Source organism: Vombatus ursinus, unplaced genomic scaffold (assembly GCF_900497805.2).
Source record: "Vombatus ursinus unplaced genomic scaffold, bare-nosed wombat genome assembly UNPS02000582.1, whole genome shotgun sequence".
Lineage (NCBI taxonomy): Eukaryota > Metazoa > Chordata > Mammalia > Diprotodontia > Vombatidae > Vombatus > Vombatus ursinus.
Window position 1 is genome coordinate 12,072,195 of NW_020940360.1, and position 15,503 is coordinate 12,087,697.

General features: G+C 34.3%; 1 protein-coding gene across 1 annotated transcript in view; it reads right to left on the reverse strand.

Annotated features, from left to right (window-relative positions):
• Positions 1-15,503, reverse strand: part of RNGTT (RNA guanylyltransferase and 5'-phosphatase) — a 337,641-nt gene that overhangs the window by 260,916 nt on the left and 61,222 nt on the right. The window lies entirely within an intron of this gene.

A 15,503-nucleotide genomic window follows, 5' to 3' on the forward strand; every position in this document is an offset into this window, starting at 1 on the left:
GATCTGATTTTGAAGGGCAGTTCCATTAATTACTACCTAAAAATGACCTTAGCCAAGTCACTTCCCTTCTTTAGGTTCTCAGTTTCTTCATCTGTAAAATGGATATGGGACTAGACGAGCTCTAAAGTCCCTTCCAGCTCTAAGTCTATGAGCTTATATCAATATTGTACAGACAGTAGTAAAAACAACAAGTTCTCCACAACAGATATATTACAATAAGTACAATATAATATTACAGTATAATTTATCCAATGCAGATTACAGCGAAGTTTAAGTATATTCAACAAGAAAACATTATGCATTATCACAGAAAGTTCCCATCAATAAACATGAATAAAACTTCGGAAAAGCAGATATTAAATAGGGGAAACGGTAAAAATAAAATTTAAAAAAAATTGGTGAAAAATAAGAAATTGGTTTAAAAAAAGACATGCAGCAAAATCTCACTAATTCAGACTAAAGGAAAGACCAATACATATCCTAAAATATGCTTGAAGAAATGGTTCATCATGGCACGCAAGTAACCTTGGGTACTCTAATAAAGTGTAAGATGTGGCAGAATCTATCCTACTGGAAAAATTTTGAATGTGATCCTGGCAACAGACCAGTGTAGCTAATTTATGTAGAGACACATTACCACTAAGTTGGCCACCTGGTGATGAATCATGGTCATGGCAACCCATGAAACAAAGAAAAATTAAAAATAGCGGGGAAATATAAGATCAAGAGACAAGATGTGCTTGACCACATAACAGGGTTGAGTGATAACAGCTGGACAATCAAAGTGTTCCACTGGTATCCTTGAGATGTTTAAAAAAATTGAGAAAAAATATCAAGAAAAAATAAGGTAATCAAGAAAACATCATTATCAACCTGTTCTCCTATGTATACAAAATCTTTATGAATTATCTACACATGAACCATAGTCATTCTCAATGAAGGGAATAATACAGAACAAATAGGCTTTCACAAGCAACATGCAACAGCTGACATCTTTACCGTTTCACAATTAACTAAAAGATGCAAAGAATATAATTTCCAAGTATGCTTACTGTTTGTTAATTTTTTAAAAATCATTTAAATCCATAGAACAAAACAGCACCTTAAAGACTCTTCTTCAACAAGGCTCTTCTTCCATCCATACTGCAAGATTATTCAAAATTCCTTGGAAGATATAACAGAAAATAACCCTGTTCAAAGACCCTCTGATAATAATCAAGCAAGAAAAGTATAACTACAAGATGCAAAGCTTTTAGCCACGGTGACAAAGGAGACCCAGAGAATAGATCAGATTAAAGAGAAATTTCCTGTGGATGGCAAGTTTCTCCAAATGTTCACCTTTATTCATATTGCATCAAGCTTCAAAACATTACAGTCGTCCAGAAGAGATCTGTAAGCTCTCAAAGGAATTTGGTTAGTACAAACTCCTTTGTTCTAACACAGAAAAATCCAAGTGGATACAGAATGTCTATTGCCCAGATTTCAAGAAGTATTTAGATATACACTCTATAGAGCTTGTCCAATATTATGTATATCTGAGAAAAACAGTAAGGATAGATGAGTTGAGCCCAAAGTTGGATGAGAGAAGGAGAATAGGACAGAATACTTTCAGGAGACTGCAAAGCTCTTTTACTAACTCCCAAGCTTCCCATGAAAGCAAAGGCCCAGCTTTTCAATACTAAAATCATGCCAACATTTCTACATGATATTATTACCTCCAAAAAAATAAAAAATTATGACACAAATGACAATGGAAAAACACATGGAGAATGCTAGTTGGTTGTTGTCCTTTGTTCTTGAAGAGGACCAAAATGACATCAGTATGTTAGAATCAAGTTACAATGTACCTGACTGGCTTGGAATGCTGTTACCACAAGTCAGGCACAAATAGTCCATGAACATTTGGGGTGTATTCCCTAAATCTGCACACTCTTTCTTTTGAGCTACTTCAGTTCTGCTTTACTCATAGAGCACAGCACCTTCTCTAATGACGGCACACCATGCTGGGCAGTTCTATGCCAGTGTCTCCCATGTCATGCATGGGAGAATGTAAGCAGGTTGCAACATAAAACCAATGCGGAACCTCAAAAATAAGAAGTCAAGAAAGTGATCAAGGAATTGTATGACAGGAAGAAAAGATGGGCTCTACATAACAGCAAAATCTGAGGATGATACAGATGGCAAACTAGTATTCAACTAGTACCCTATGATATCAGGGGAAAGCAAAAAAATGTCCCCAGTATTCTGATTGGACTCCCCTAGTAACCTTTTGGGAGAATACAGACAAGAATTACACAGGACGAGTAGGCATGGATGGGTTTAGATCTGTATCACTGAAGAAAATTCCCAAATTAACAAAATGAGATCCATTCAAACATTGAGTATTTGGTAATTAAAGTCTACCAAAGTATTTTTAAGTGGAGGACTGCTATAACAAAAAGGTATTGCATGTTTTTATTAGCAATATCCATTCATACGCAAAAACTTAAATCATATTTAAGAATCTACTATGTAACTAACACTGATAACAATTAATAAAAATAATTATAAAACATGAACTCTGTCTTTAAGAAACTGACATTCCAGTGGGGGGAGGGGGAATGGCGGTAAGTAAAGTTTTAAAATATTCACAAATAGCTATAATCAATTTAATAACCATTTATTCAGTTCTACTATGTCCTAAGCATTCTGCTAAGGACTGGGGGATAGGAAGACGTTATTACTGACTATAGAGGAAGGCTTAAGGCAGGTGACTTGGGGCAAAGGTGTGTCCTTTGGAAGGACCCTTCTTCACCCTTCCATTTTAATTACTACAGATACATGAAGGCGAGGAGGGAGAATGCATTCCAGGTATGAAAGACAGTCAGAGCAAAGGAAGAAGGGAGATTGGAGACAGAATATCATGTGTGAGGAACAACAAGGAAGCCAATTGGCTAGAATGTAAGGTGCACAGAAGGGAATGATGTACAATGAGTTGGCAAAGTAGGTTTAATCCAGGTTGTGATCCAGAGTAAGGAAGATCTGAATTCAAATATTGCCTCAGACACTTACTAGCTACGTGACCCCAAGCAAGTCACTAACTGTAAAATGGGGATAATAATAGTACCTACCTACCTCCCAGGGTCATTGTAAGGAACAAAGGAGATATTTGTAAAGTGCTTAGCACAATGCTTGTAATATAGTAAGTACTACATAAATTCTAGCTATTATTACTATTGTAATTATCGTTGTATACAATCCTCTTTTTCTATTCTTCTTTATCATATTTGTTGATGTGAAGGTCACGAAAAGATAAAATATACACAAACATACATAAATACACATAATTTCCAAAGGCAATCTTCCCCATTTACTGTTAAGCAGGTGTCCTTCATAAGATAATCAATAAATATATGTTAAAAAAAAAAAAAAAGCAATGCTTTCCATGTTTAAAGCAAAAGAGGAAATGGAAAGGTGATATAGTGGATGGAGCACTGAACTTGAAGTCAGGAAGACCTGAATTTCAATCCTGCCTCAGACATCTGTTTGTGTATCCTTGAGCAACTCGATTAACCTCCTTGTGCCTCAGTTTCTTCATCTGTAAAATAAGGGAGTTGAACTCAAAGGCCTCAAAGGTCCCTTCCAGTTATCAATCCTATGAACTTAGTTCAAAGTTTCTTAAGTTGTTCCTGTATACAGGTTATACAATCTTTACTCATTTGTCTCAAGCTTATATACACGCTTGACACCAATTATTAATGACAACAGAGACTAGATAGCTATTTAATTACCTAAATAACTTTGGTACAATTCAGAAGTAGCAAAAATTAGAAGAGTAAACAATAATTCAAAATCCAAATCGAAGAAATTAAAACAGGTGTATCTCTCAATCTGTCTAGTAACTTGTTTTCTAAACACAGAACACTAAAAACAATCCATGGTCTAAAATATTTCCATGTTCTGAAACAGCTTTATGAGATTTGGTAACAATAAGGGAAAATATGAATACACAACACATCTAATAGCTACCGTATATAATATGGTATATCATTATTCTCTTCCCAGCGCCATGTCATAAAACTATTATGAAATGTAGGAAGACTCCCTGACCCATCCAAAAATAACTAGAATTAGAATTAGAATTGTTGTTAGGTTTAACAAAAATTACAGAACGATAAAAAAAAACCACCTAAGTGTCAAATATACTATTAAAATACTACTTCACTCACTTTCATAATCACTGAAAGCTGACAGGTTTGAAAAATCAATCCTGTAATTTCCTAGTTTTTTGAAGCATGCAATAAACAAATGTAATATCACACATAAAACATTTTCAGCTAGTGGAAAAGACTGTCAAATACTGGAGATGATGTGACTGAGACTCACTTTATTAGGTTTCTGGTTTTGGACTAAATTTACCAAGCAAGACCGGAGCAATTCTTTTTCATGTCTTCCTAAAAATCTTCCACACAAGTTCACCCAACATATAGGAGCCTCCCTACAGCTCTGGGTAAACAACAGTGGGATAGATAGGTTGTCCATAGTCTATCCCTTTCCCAACTTTCCCAACAAAACTGTCACAATACCTCTCTGAAGATATCCTTTATACTGCTTCTCCTGCACAATTTTTCCTTGGTAATATTATAGCAACATAAAATGATAAATATGAATCATAAAGGGAAATAACAGAAAGACTCTCTGGCAAATGAGGTAAGGCAGAACCCAAACTGTATATACACTGTAATTACTTTGGTAGAAAGACAGGAACACTAATGCATTGATGGTGGAGCTGTGAATTGGTCCAACCAGTCTAGAAAATAATCTGAAATTATGTGAAGACAGTGTTTAATACTCATATCCTTTGACCCAGAGATTCCGCTGCTAGACATATATCCCAAGGAAATCAAAGACAAAATGAAAGACCCATATGCACCAAAAAATTTACAGCAGCACTTTTTATGGTAGAAAAGATCTGGAAACAAAGTGATGCCCTTCACTAAGGAGTTACATAAACTGCGGTAAATGAATATAATGGAATATTATGGTAATCCAAAATAAACAAATAAAAGTCAGTCATTGATTTTATTTTCCTAAGTTCTGTCAAAAATATCAATACATAGGCAACTATGTGAAAATTTTAGAGCACAAAAAATATAACTTCTCTCTTCTACATACACACATATCCAAAAAGGAAAGGTCTATTTCTGAATCAAGTATTCCTATTAGGATTCTTTGCTTCTCAATACTGAAAAATAGGCAATAAAAAATCCTCAAGATCCATAAAAGAAACTCTCATTACTCTGTGGTAGATATTTTAGCTGTCTGGGATACAACATAGGAAAATCTCAATTTCCTCAAGCAAACAAAACAAACACTTCAATGTAAGGGTCTTTAGGAGACATGAATGCTTTTAAAAAGACATTTCATTAATTCATCCACAATATTCAATATCATTATCAAATCTGCCATGGGTTTCAATATTTTATTATTGTTGTATATCTCCCTTTTAATCCTTACTAAGTCATTTACCAATATATGCAATAATAAATATTTGTCTGGAATTTTAGAAGCATGATGGGTAGGGTACTGCTAAGACTTCTACTACTCTTAACAAAAATAACCTCAATTAGAAATGGCACTCTGCTACCACCTAGTGAACTCATGTAATAATACCAGACATATACAATTAACTATTTCGGTTGAGTCTCAATAAACACTATTTTCTTCGATGAATATTCAGTTCATCCATTTAATGAATTATGTAATTCAATTCACATTCAACAAATATTTGTTAAGTACCTATGTGCAAGCACTATGCTAGGACAGGGGATTCAAAAAGTTACCAGATGAAAGATCTCATACAGAAAAATTAGCAGAATACTATATGCTTTCCTCATGAAATTTTTTTCAAACAAATTTTCTGTTGCTCAGGTCTTCAGCATATATAAAAAACTAACAAACTAGGAGCAGCTAGGTGGCACAATGAATAGAGCACTGGCCCTTAAGTCAGGAGGACCTGAGTTCAAATCCAGCCTCAGACCAAACACTTGACACTTACTAGCTGTGTGACCCTGGGCAAGTCACTTAACCCCAATTGCCTATAAAAGAAAAACACAAACAAAAAAAAAAACTAACAAACTGCCATTTTTCATCTTAAAATGAAATGTGATGATGTAATCGTTCATACTTTCACATCATTACAACACTAAATGCCCATATTTGTTACAAGAATATTAATTTTTAGACAGCAAATTTAAATATAAGAAAAAACAATTACAGCTACTAGTAAAAATAAGCGGAGCATGCTCCAAAAGTGAGGTATAGATACACATGTTAAAGCATATCACTTAACTCAATCTGCTTTGTTCAATTAAAAGCTTTCAGAATACCTAAAAACTTTGTTATTATTCACAGCACAAACTAGATAATTAGTTTTTTAATGCTTATAAACAGCCTTATGTTATTTTAATTGGTTGTTTTAAAATTAATTGGTTATCCTCATAATAGGATTATCTTCTGCCTTCATCAACCCTCCAAACATAATACGATAGCATACACTCATTTACACTAATGACATGAATGCAATAGGTTATCAGATTTCTTTAATAAGTATACAAGCACACAAATTAAAATTATAAAATTTGTATAATCTACATTTATAAAAGGGCCTCCAAATAGTAATGCCAGTGTTACACAGAAAATCATTTCCTTCCCTACTTATATTCATCTCTGTCTAGAATGAAATATGGTAGCCATTAAGATGGTTTGCAATAGTGACACAAACCAAAAAAATTCGCAGAAAATTCTAAATTTTAAAGAAATTCAGTCTATGCAAAGAAAGCATTCCACATCTAGGGAAATACTACAGAGATTTATTTTATTCTACACTTTCCTTTGACATAGTAAATGATTTTATGTATAATTTTATATTAATCTCTATAAAACCAGATGCAACACCACATTCTATAGAAGCAGCTATGATTACTCTTTAGGATAATCATTAACACAATATGCAAAAAGTAGAACTGTTCTTTTTACAATTTTTAGCAAATTTGGAATTTGAATGGGGTACAAGGACAGGTGTGCATCACAAAATAAAAGTTCACAAGAGATCTTTAACAAGAATATTTTGATGGCCTTATTTATTTTATTTCAACTAATAATATATTAGCCCATTGCCAGAAGTTCCTCAACTCATAGTACAGAACAGATTCAATATTAAGTATCACAGTAAGAAATACACCACTTATTCAAAGTATTAAATTTCAAAAAATATGAGATATAACTTTACAGATAACTTCACTGAATTAATTTCAAACTGAGTAATATCCATACAGATTATGAAAACCTTAAACAATACTATAATTTCAAATCTATTTTTACCAAGATTCATCAGAAATGCTGAATTTGACCATTTCTTCTTTCTGAATTCTTCCTTCCCCCCTTTTCCTATGAATAAGAAATAGCCCTGGTACCCCTGTTTTAAACCATGGTCAGGGTACATACCCATAAGGTATGAAAAAACAGTGCAAGAATCATAAAAAAAAGGTCACTTCAATCTCTAACTTGCACGTTCACCATTTCAGCAACAAAGAAAACACTGGCAGAAAATCATTAATGGGAAAGAAAGTAAATTTCAAACTTTGTGATGTCTCAAGTGGTAACTACAACTGTAACAGACATTTCCACCATAAGGTCTATATTGGGATTCTTTATTCATGCCTCATTATATTACAGTAAATGTTTTGCCTGTCTTTAATGGTTAACAAAACCACCTGCTGATGAATTTAGGATAATAAGCAACACATTTTACTTGTTCTCTGTTTACCTGACAGACCAAGCAATCAGTACTCAGGTTTGAATTATGAGGTGCATGAAACTATTTCATTGCAAGATTAGACATATTATCCATTACTACACAGGAACAGATAGAATCAGAAGCACCCGAGTATGGCCCCGCTATCACTGATAAGGCAACCCTATTCAGCACAGTTGTACCCAGTCCTCAGCCTCCTACATCCTGAGGTCTGCAACATGTTCTGAGAACAGCATACAGTGACACGCAGTATACTACCCTCCAGGGATTCAATCTGCTTCCCTTTGTTGCCTACTGCACTTACAGTCTCACTGGGGCAAGCAGTATCCACAAGGGCATTAACTGGCATTAGGCCAACGTCCAGCACATGCAACAATTCCTATGATGATGATGAGATCTAGTCTCCTTCCCCCACTTTGTTCTGGGCAGCCAGATGGGCATGTAAATCAACAAATTTTGCTACTACTAATTAACAGCATGTAAGCTCTAGCAAGAAACAGAAGCAATGAATATCACATCATTCATCATCTTAAACAGGGTTATACTGAGCAATTTAAAACTAGGCATGAGTGACCAAAAAATCTACCCCAATCTGATTATGTGATTTAGTCCTCCTAAAGAGGACCTTCTAAAGAGAAAGCAAAAAAGGTAGGAGCTAAGGAGAATCGTACAGCTTCCCTTTCTTCATTAGAGAGGACAAGTTTCTAAGAAACAGAAATCTAAGCATAAGAGTAGAGCTTACGAAATGAAATATATGCCTACAATACAGAAGATACACAGTCGGTAGAAGTTCTGGACCTTGTAAGACAATTTGAAGGTCAAGCATATACGTGTTAACTTCCAAATGATCAAATATTTTTATTACCATTTCAAACCCTGGCCCTCCTCCACACACACACACACACACAATGAAGTTCTCCTCTGACGCCCCCATCATAGTGCAGAGGTGAATCTGTGTTACAAACATTACATCAAGGAAGCACAAACCCTGCACATCCTACGAAGTTTGAAAAAATTCTAGTATAGATCTTGTGACAGATCATATGACATATGACATTGTCTAAGGTTCACAGAGAGACTAATCACTAAGTTGACTGATGGTTGATGAATTTTATACTTGCAGCAATTCTCAAAAATCATTTATTAAGTGATGGTGAAATATCTGAGTAAGTTGAAGAGGGAGGAGTAAAGTCAACCTCAACTTATAAGGGAGCTAAATAAGGATGTGATCATTAGCATTACAAATGCTTTGTCCTCTTTATAAAATAACATCCTATATAGTCATTTTAACTAATTTCTCATATTGCTTTTAAAATAAGAATAATAAGTAGTGTAGATGTTTAGTACCTAAAGGCTTAAAAAGAGTTTACAAACATTTATCTCATTGGATACTTACTACAATCCTGTGGGATAGGTAGAACTAGTATTCTCCTCATTTTACAGATGAGAAAACTAGAGTTAATTGTTTTGCCCATGGCTGCATAGCTTGTGTCTTGCTGCCACAAGATTAGAAGCCAGGTCTCCTAACTCCATGAACACTATTAACTACATGACCTCTCCTAAATTCCACTAATGTATTTAAAATAGCATTGTTATTTTACTATTGAATTTTGTCAGTATGAATATACTCTGACTTAGTAGATGGTCCTGTAGAGTTGCATTAGCTGAAAAATTCATCACCCTGATGGCAACCTGGCAATCAAGTAATTGATCAGCATTTATTATGTACCTGTTGGCAGTCCCGGTACCAGGCCTTAGAGATCATTATTAAAACAATAATCTGCTTACTGAAAGTTGGTTAGGGACATGTTTTTAGGTACACATCTGTTTCATAAAGTGAAGTATATGATTTTCCAGGGGTGGAGGGTAGTAAATGGGCATATGTTGGCCCAATTAGGCAGGTAGGTGGCACAGATTGCTGGACCTGGAGTCGGGAATATTCAAATCCTACTTCAGATGCTTTTTAGACGTGTGACTGGCCAAGTCACTGCCGTCTGCTTCATTTTGTAAAATGAGGGAGGTAATAATAGCATGTACCTCCCAGGGTTGTGAGGATAAAACAAGGTAATATTTGAAAAGCACTCACAAACCTCTAAGTGCTACATAAGTGCTGGCCATGTTGTTGCTGTTGTTGTTGTTGTTGCTGAGCATTTATTCAACACACTACATGTAAGCTACTGTGGGACATACAAAATATAAGACATGGTCTATGCCTTTAAAACACTCCTCAAGTATTTTCCTAGGCTTTGTAAGGTTGTTTAATACTATAAGTTCTTATTTTCAAGCTGAGAAAAACATATTGCTTATTTACCTCAAACAGGCGATTCTCATTTAAAGAGTTTGTTGTCTTAAATTGCTTGAGTAAATCTTAAAAGTTCAACAGTTCTGAACTATAAAATCCATGGGTTTCTTGCATTTAATTTTAACAGTTGTTGCCAAGCCCCTGGTACTTTAGAAGAGTTTTTATGCAAATAATGGTAGATGTGTAGTACACATCTGAAAGGCAAATTGAAAATTTTCCCATTATGAAAAATTATGCCGTGGCTTTGTTATAAAAGGGTGAGCAATGTATGCTCAAAGTAACAGAAAAAGATATATGTACTTTAACAAATGCACTCAGTGACTTGTGAAAGGTTATGCTGTAGAAATGCAATTGCCATACAAATAATTATTATGATATGTTCAGGGAGTTTCTATATTTGCTGTTCTATGGTTTTGATACTGAGCAGTGTAATCAACCCAGGTGGTTAGTGGCTTGCCTGGATCCCTTGATATGTATCTCATTAATAACATTTGTAGCAGATGTTTATTCTAATGAGTGGAGCTGAATGTTCAGACAGAAACAGTGTGGCTAAGGTAACGAGACACCAGACTAGAAAAATTTCACCTACTGAGAGGAATATTAAATAGGTTTTAGCTGTCTCCAAAATAATTTTCAGTGAAGTACAAACAAAAAGCAAACTAGGTACACTAGGAACTAGGAACACATTGAGTAACTCAATTTTGTGAGCAATTAAGACAAGTGTGTACTATATACTACTTTCAGTAGGGTCTGTTCAGGTGGGTATTTTTTTTTCCAGTCCTATATGAAGGGATGAAACCAAATACAAATGGCCATTTCCTTTTCACGAGTAAAAATACAGCTTGCAAAGCAAACGTTACCTCAAATTATAACAAAAGACTTTGGACTTGACATTTAAGTACTGAACAAGATAATTTATGTTCTGTTCTCTTGATGTTTACACTGTGTAAAAACATCACATACTACATAAAAAAAATAAAATTTTAGGGTTGGAAAAACCTAGGTACCCAGTTCAACCTTCTCATTTACAGATAAGGAAACTGAGGTCCAGTGAAGTTTGGTGACTTGACTAAGGTCACAAAGCAGGTGGAAATAGAACAAAAACCAGAATTGTTTCCTGATTGTCATTTGAGTGTCCTTTCTTCAACATTATGTTGCTTATCTCAGAGAAAAGTCCTATACCAAATACAGTAGTAGAGAAAACCTGGGATCAGGTCATGACTCTGACACATACTAGCAAGTGTGATCCTAGTAAAATCCTTGAACCTTTCCATGCCTTAGGTTTTGTGTAGGAAGACATTTGAAATTAGACATGAGATCTCCTACATCCTTTTCAGAGATCCTAAAAAGCCCTCATGTCTCATATAATCTCCCTAAGGATAACAATTAATAGCCCTTTAAAAGAAAATGTAGGTTAGACCGCATTATTCAAAGAAGTCAAAGTTTTACTATTCCCATTTAATGAGTACATGAAGGGTTCTGCTCTCTTATTTCCATACTCTCAGGAGGATTTTCACATGAATCCTTGTCAAGTAGAACAGTAGCATACTGACTTTAACTTTAAAAAAAATTTTTTTTTTTGGTCTATAGACTCAACCAGCTATTCAGAACGACAGAATAGCAATTTCAGAATTACAAGAGAACACAGTAACTATCGAAACCAACCTATATCTGAAAATACAACTCCCTCTACAATATACCCAACAAGTAGTCATTTTTCCTGAAGACCTCCAGAGAGAGAGACCCTACTGCCTTTACAAGCCACTTATTTCCACCTTGGAATATGTTTTGTTTAAAAAAAGTTTTTTTTTCTTTATACCAAGCCTAAATTTACCCTTTTGCAACTTAATTGCTCCTGGGTATCTACTCTGGGACCAGGCAGAAAAGGACTAATTCCTCTTTCATGTGACAGTCCTTCAAACATTTGAAGATAGCTATCATGTCTCATATCTCCATTTATCTGCTTTATAAATATGGATTTTCATTTACTAGGTTGTTAAAAAGATACATATATAATATGCATATAAGTACATAGATATATATTTTTTACATATACATATATGAAACAAAACCAAAGTACAATACTGATTTCTCTAATGTACCCAGATTCAGACTCTATCAGCAATTCTACTATAAATTGAAACTAGTATCTAGTTATTTTGTTTAAAAAGTTAACATTTTTGTGTGAAAATAAAATTTTACACGTTGATTTTTCACTTACATTTTACAATATAAAATTAATTAGCTTTGAGGGGAAAACAGTTTTTCCAATCTGGTGATAAATAAACTGAAATTGAGTTGTTTATGAAAACAATATATCTTTTAATAGGTTTAATTGGTTCAACTGAAACACAATGAAATTCCTAAATTACCTACAGACAACTTTCAAATCATGCATTTTCCCTATATGAAAAAGTGTCCAAAAGTCATAATTTGATTTGAATTTCAAAGTCTCTAATAGTTACTTCTATACTCAAATTGTCATATTCCCTGTGACAAAACTTTCTGTCTAGGATCTCCTTATAATCAATAGGCATATAAACAGCATGGTATGGTTATTTTTCCTTCTATAAATAAGATAATACCTGGAATGTAAGAACATATTAAATAATTTGATTCCAAAATGTTGTCTTTACATGAAATATCTTTATTAGTAAGTCAACTAGAATTTATTAAAGGCCTACAATACGCCAGGCACTATGCTAAGCACTGGGTATACAAGGAAAGGCAAAAAACAAAATAGTCCCTGCTCTCAAGGACCTCATAGTCTAATGGGGGAACTAGTTTCAGAGACTACAACACATTCTGTAGAAAATCCTTACTGTTTACCCATTCTTTTAGTATGAATCTGATTTTTTTAACTCAAAAATAAAAATCTGGGGAAGACCAGAGACTGAATTCAGGGTGGAAAGCTTGAGAGGACATAAGGAAAAGTTTAAGGAGATGACTCAATCTGAAGGAAGAAAAAGTATTAAGAAAGGATCTGAAGAGATGACCACAAGGAAAAGAGGTAGTTTGTAAAGCAAGGTAAGGAAAAAAAAAATCAGTAATATGACTGGTGTAACAAACTAAGAAGTTAGCAATTGAAGGAATAGGAAGTTGGAAGTGGCTATCAAGTTATTTGAGGATAGGAAAAAAGGTAAAGGAATAAAGAAATGATGAGAGGGTGAAAAGCTATTAAAAAGGTACTTAGGAGGTGAGTAGTAAATACACAAAGGGGAAGCAGACTGTCTCAATTATCTACAGTAGAGAAATTTTGCAGTCACTTGAAAGAAATTTGCAGGTTTGTTTTTCTACCACAGCCAGTAGAATTTTGTGTGCCTTCTAGAAAAGGAGAAGAAACTTAAGGAATTCCTCCTCCATACTCCAAAGTTATCTGAGATAATAAATTGTTATTCTTTAAAAAGAAATGGAATTTCATTTTTTTTAATAGTAGGCAGAGAATAAACCTCTAGGTGATGGAATATTAAAAGAATATTAAAAAGAAGAGAAGACCAAGAATTTTTGGGACAGTGGAAAGAGTACTAGTTCTAGAGTCAGAGGACCTAGGTTCAAATCTTGCCTTTGACATTTACAAGTCATGTGCCTTCTGAGTCTCAGTTTCCTCATCAGTTGAATAAGGGAGTTGAACTAGATAAGCTCTCAGGTCCCTTCCAGTTCTACATCCATAATCCTGTAATCCTAAGAATCACCATACATTTAGGGTTAAAAAACAATTTTGACGTAGGATGCATTGAGGGAAGAGACTAGTCAGAAAGACCAATTAGGAGGCTATTGAAAAGTTTTAATGGTACTAAGGCAACAATCCATAGATCTGATAACAACAACAGAAAGGTATGTTGTCTTCGCAGGGCTTGTAGTATACATCCATGACATAACATGGATGACATAACAAAAAAATTCCCACTTGTGACGATTCAGGTGAATATAACAACACTTCCAAGAGAAATTTAGAAATGGGTCCAGGTGATAAGCTGTTTGTTATTGTTTCCCACTGAAGGCAAGAGAAGCAGAAGAAAAATGCAGATTTGGGAAGTGAATAGCTAGTTAAGATGACATGAAAGAATAGTATTTGAATTTCTGGACCATGGCTTAAATAAAATAGAATGTCAGGCCCCTCAGCAAGGATAGAGTGCATCTAACAAAGATCAATAAGAATGCATTGCCTCATGTCCTGAAAATCTAATAAAAGTCTATAAGCTAAAAAAAAAAAAAAAAAAAGGACAGGGGAGAGAAAAAAGTGTCCAACTAAATCCACCAAACCATAGAAAGTTGTTGCAATGTAAAATGACTAATGGTTGAGAATTCGTTAAGTTCACAGGAAACAAAATCCAAGAAAGGATATAGAAAGAATATGGAAGCACAGGAAGGTAAAAGAGGAAGAATACTATCGAGGAGAAGAAAGAAGGAAGGGAAGGAAGGGAAGAAGGGATAGAGGGAAAGAGAAAGAGAGAGAGAGAAGAGCTAAGGAGAAAATAAGTATCTCAGTATCCAAAAATGTCAGCTAGGTAATTTCTTCCTCTCTTTATATATATTGGTTCTCAACTTCCTCAGTACTTAGCACCGTATAGCATATAATAGGCACTTAACGTTTACTGATTTTTAGTCATTTTTGTTTTGTCCTTTCCATTACACAGAGTGTTCTCCTTGCTAGAGAAAATAGAAGCAAAATATAAATTGAGAGCCTTTTCTCTATCAGTTTTCATTCCATTCACATTGAGTAGCATTTCTATCCTTCCTTTTATCCTCTTTTCTCCAATATGACTTTTTATAAACCCTCTTATATTATTTATAAACTCTTGAAACAATCCTAAATGAAGAGGTCCAATGTCTTCAGAAAAGTAAGAGTAGCCTCCCAAAATGATTACTAAAGAGCAACTCAACTGGATATATAAATTCTAGCACCTTGTTTAAAATCAACCTCTTTACTTTATTGTCACAACTTCTACATAAAGAAAAATGGTTTAAAAAAACCAAGCAGAGTATTTTAAATAGGAACTTCTAATATCACTTAGCAGTCAAACCTGAGAACTGCTCAAGAATCACTTTCTTAAACTAACACAGGAGTGACATCTACTGGTTAAAAAGAGTAATTGCAGGTTGCCTGGAGGCTAAACTATGAAAAAACTTCAGTTCTTCCTTGCTGTGTTCCTGGGATGCAATGCATAGTTAAAAAGAGAAAATAGACCATACATGCGTGCTTCATCTTATGTAACAGATTGAGTATTTAACAAATAAATATAGATCCAATTTGCTTAAAAAAATTTTTAAATCTTATTTTCCTATTAATGTTATAATTTTAAAGTCCCTTAATCTTCATTTCCAAGTGATTTTCAGTTGGTTGGTGGGGACTACCAACTGTGTGTGTGTGTGTGTGTGTGTGTGTGTGTGTGTGTGTGTGTGTGT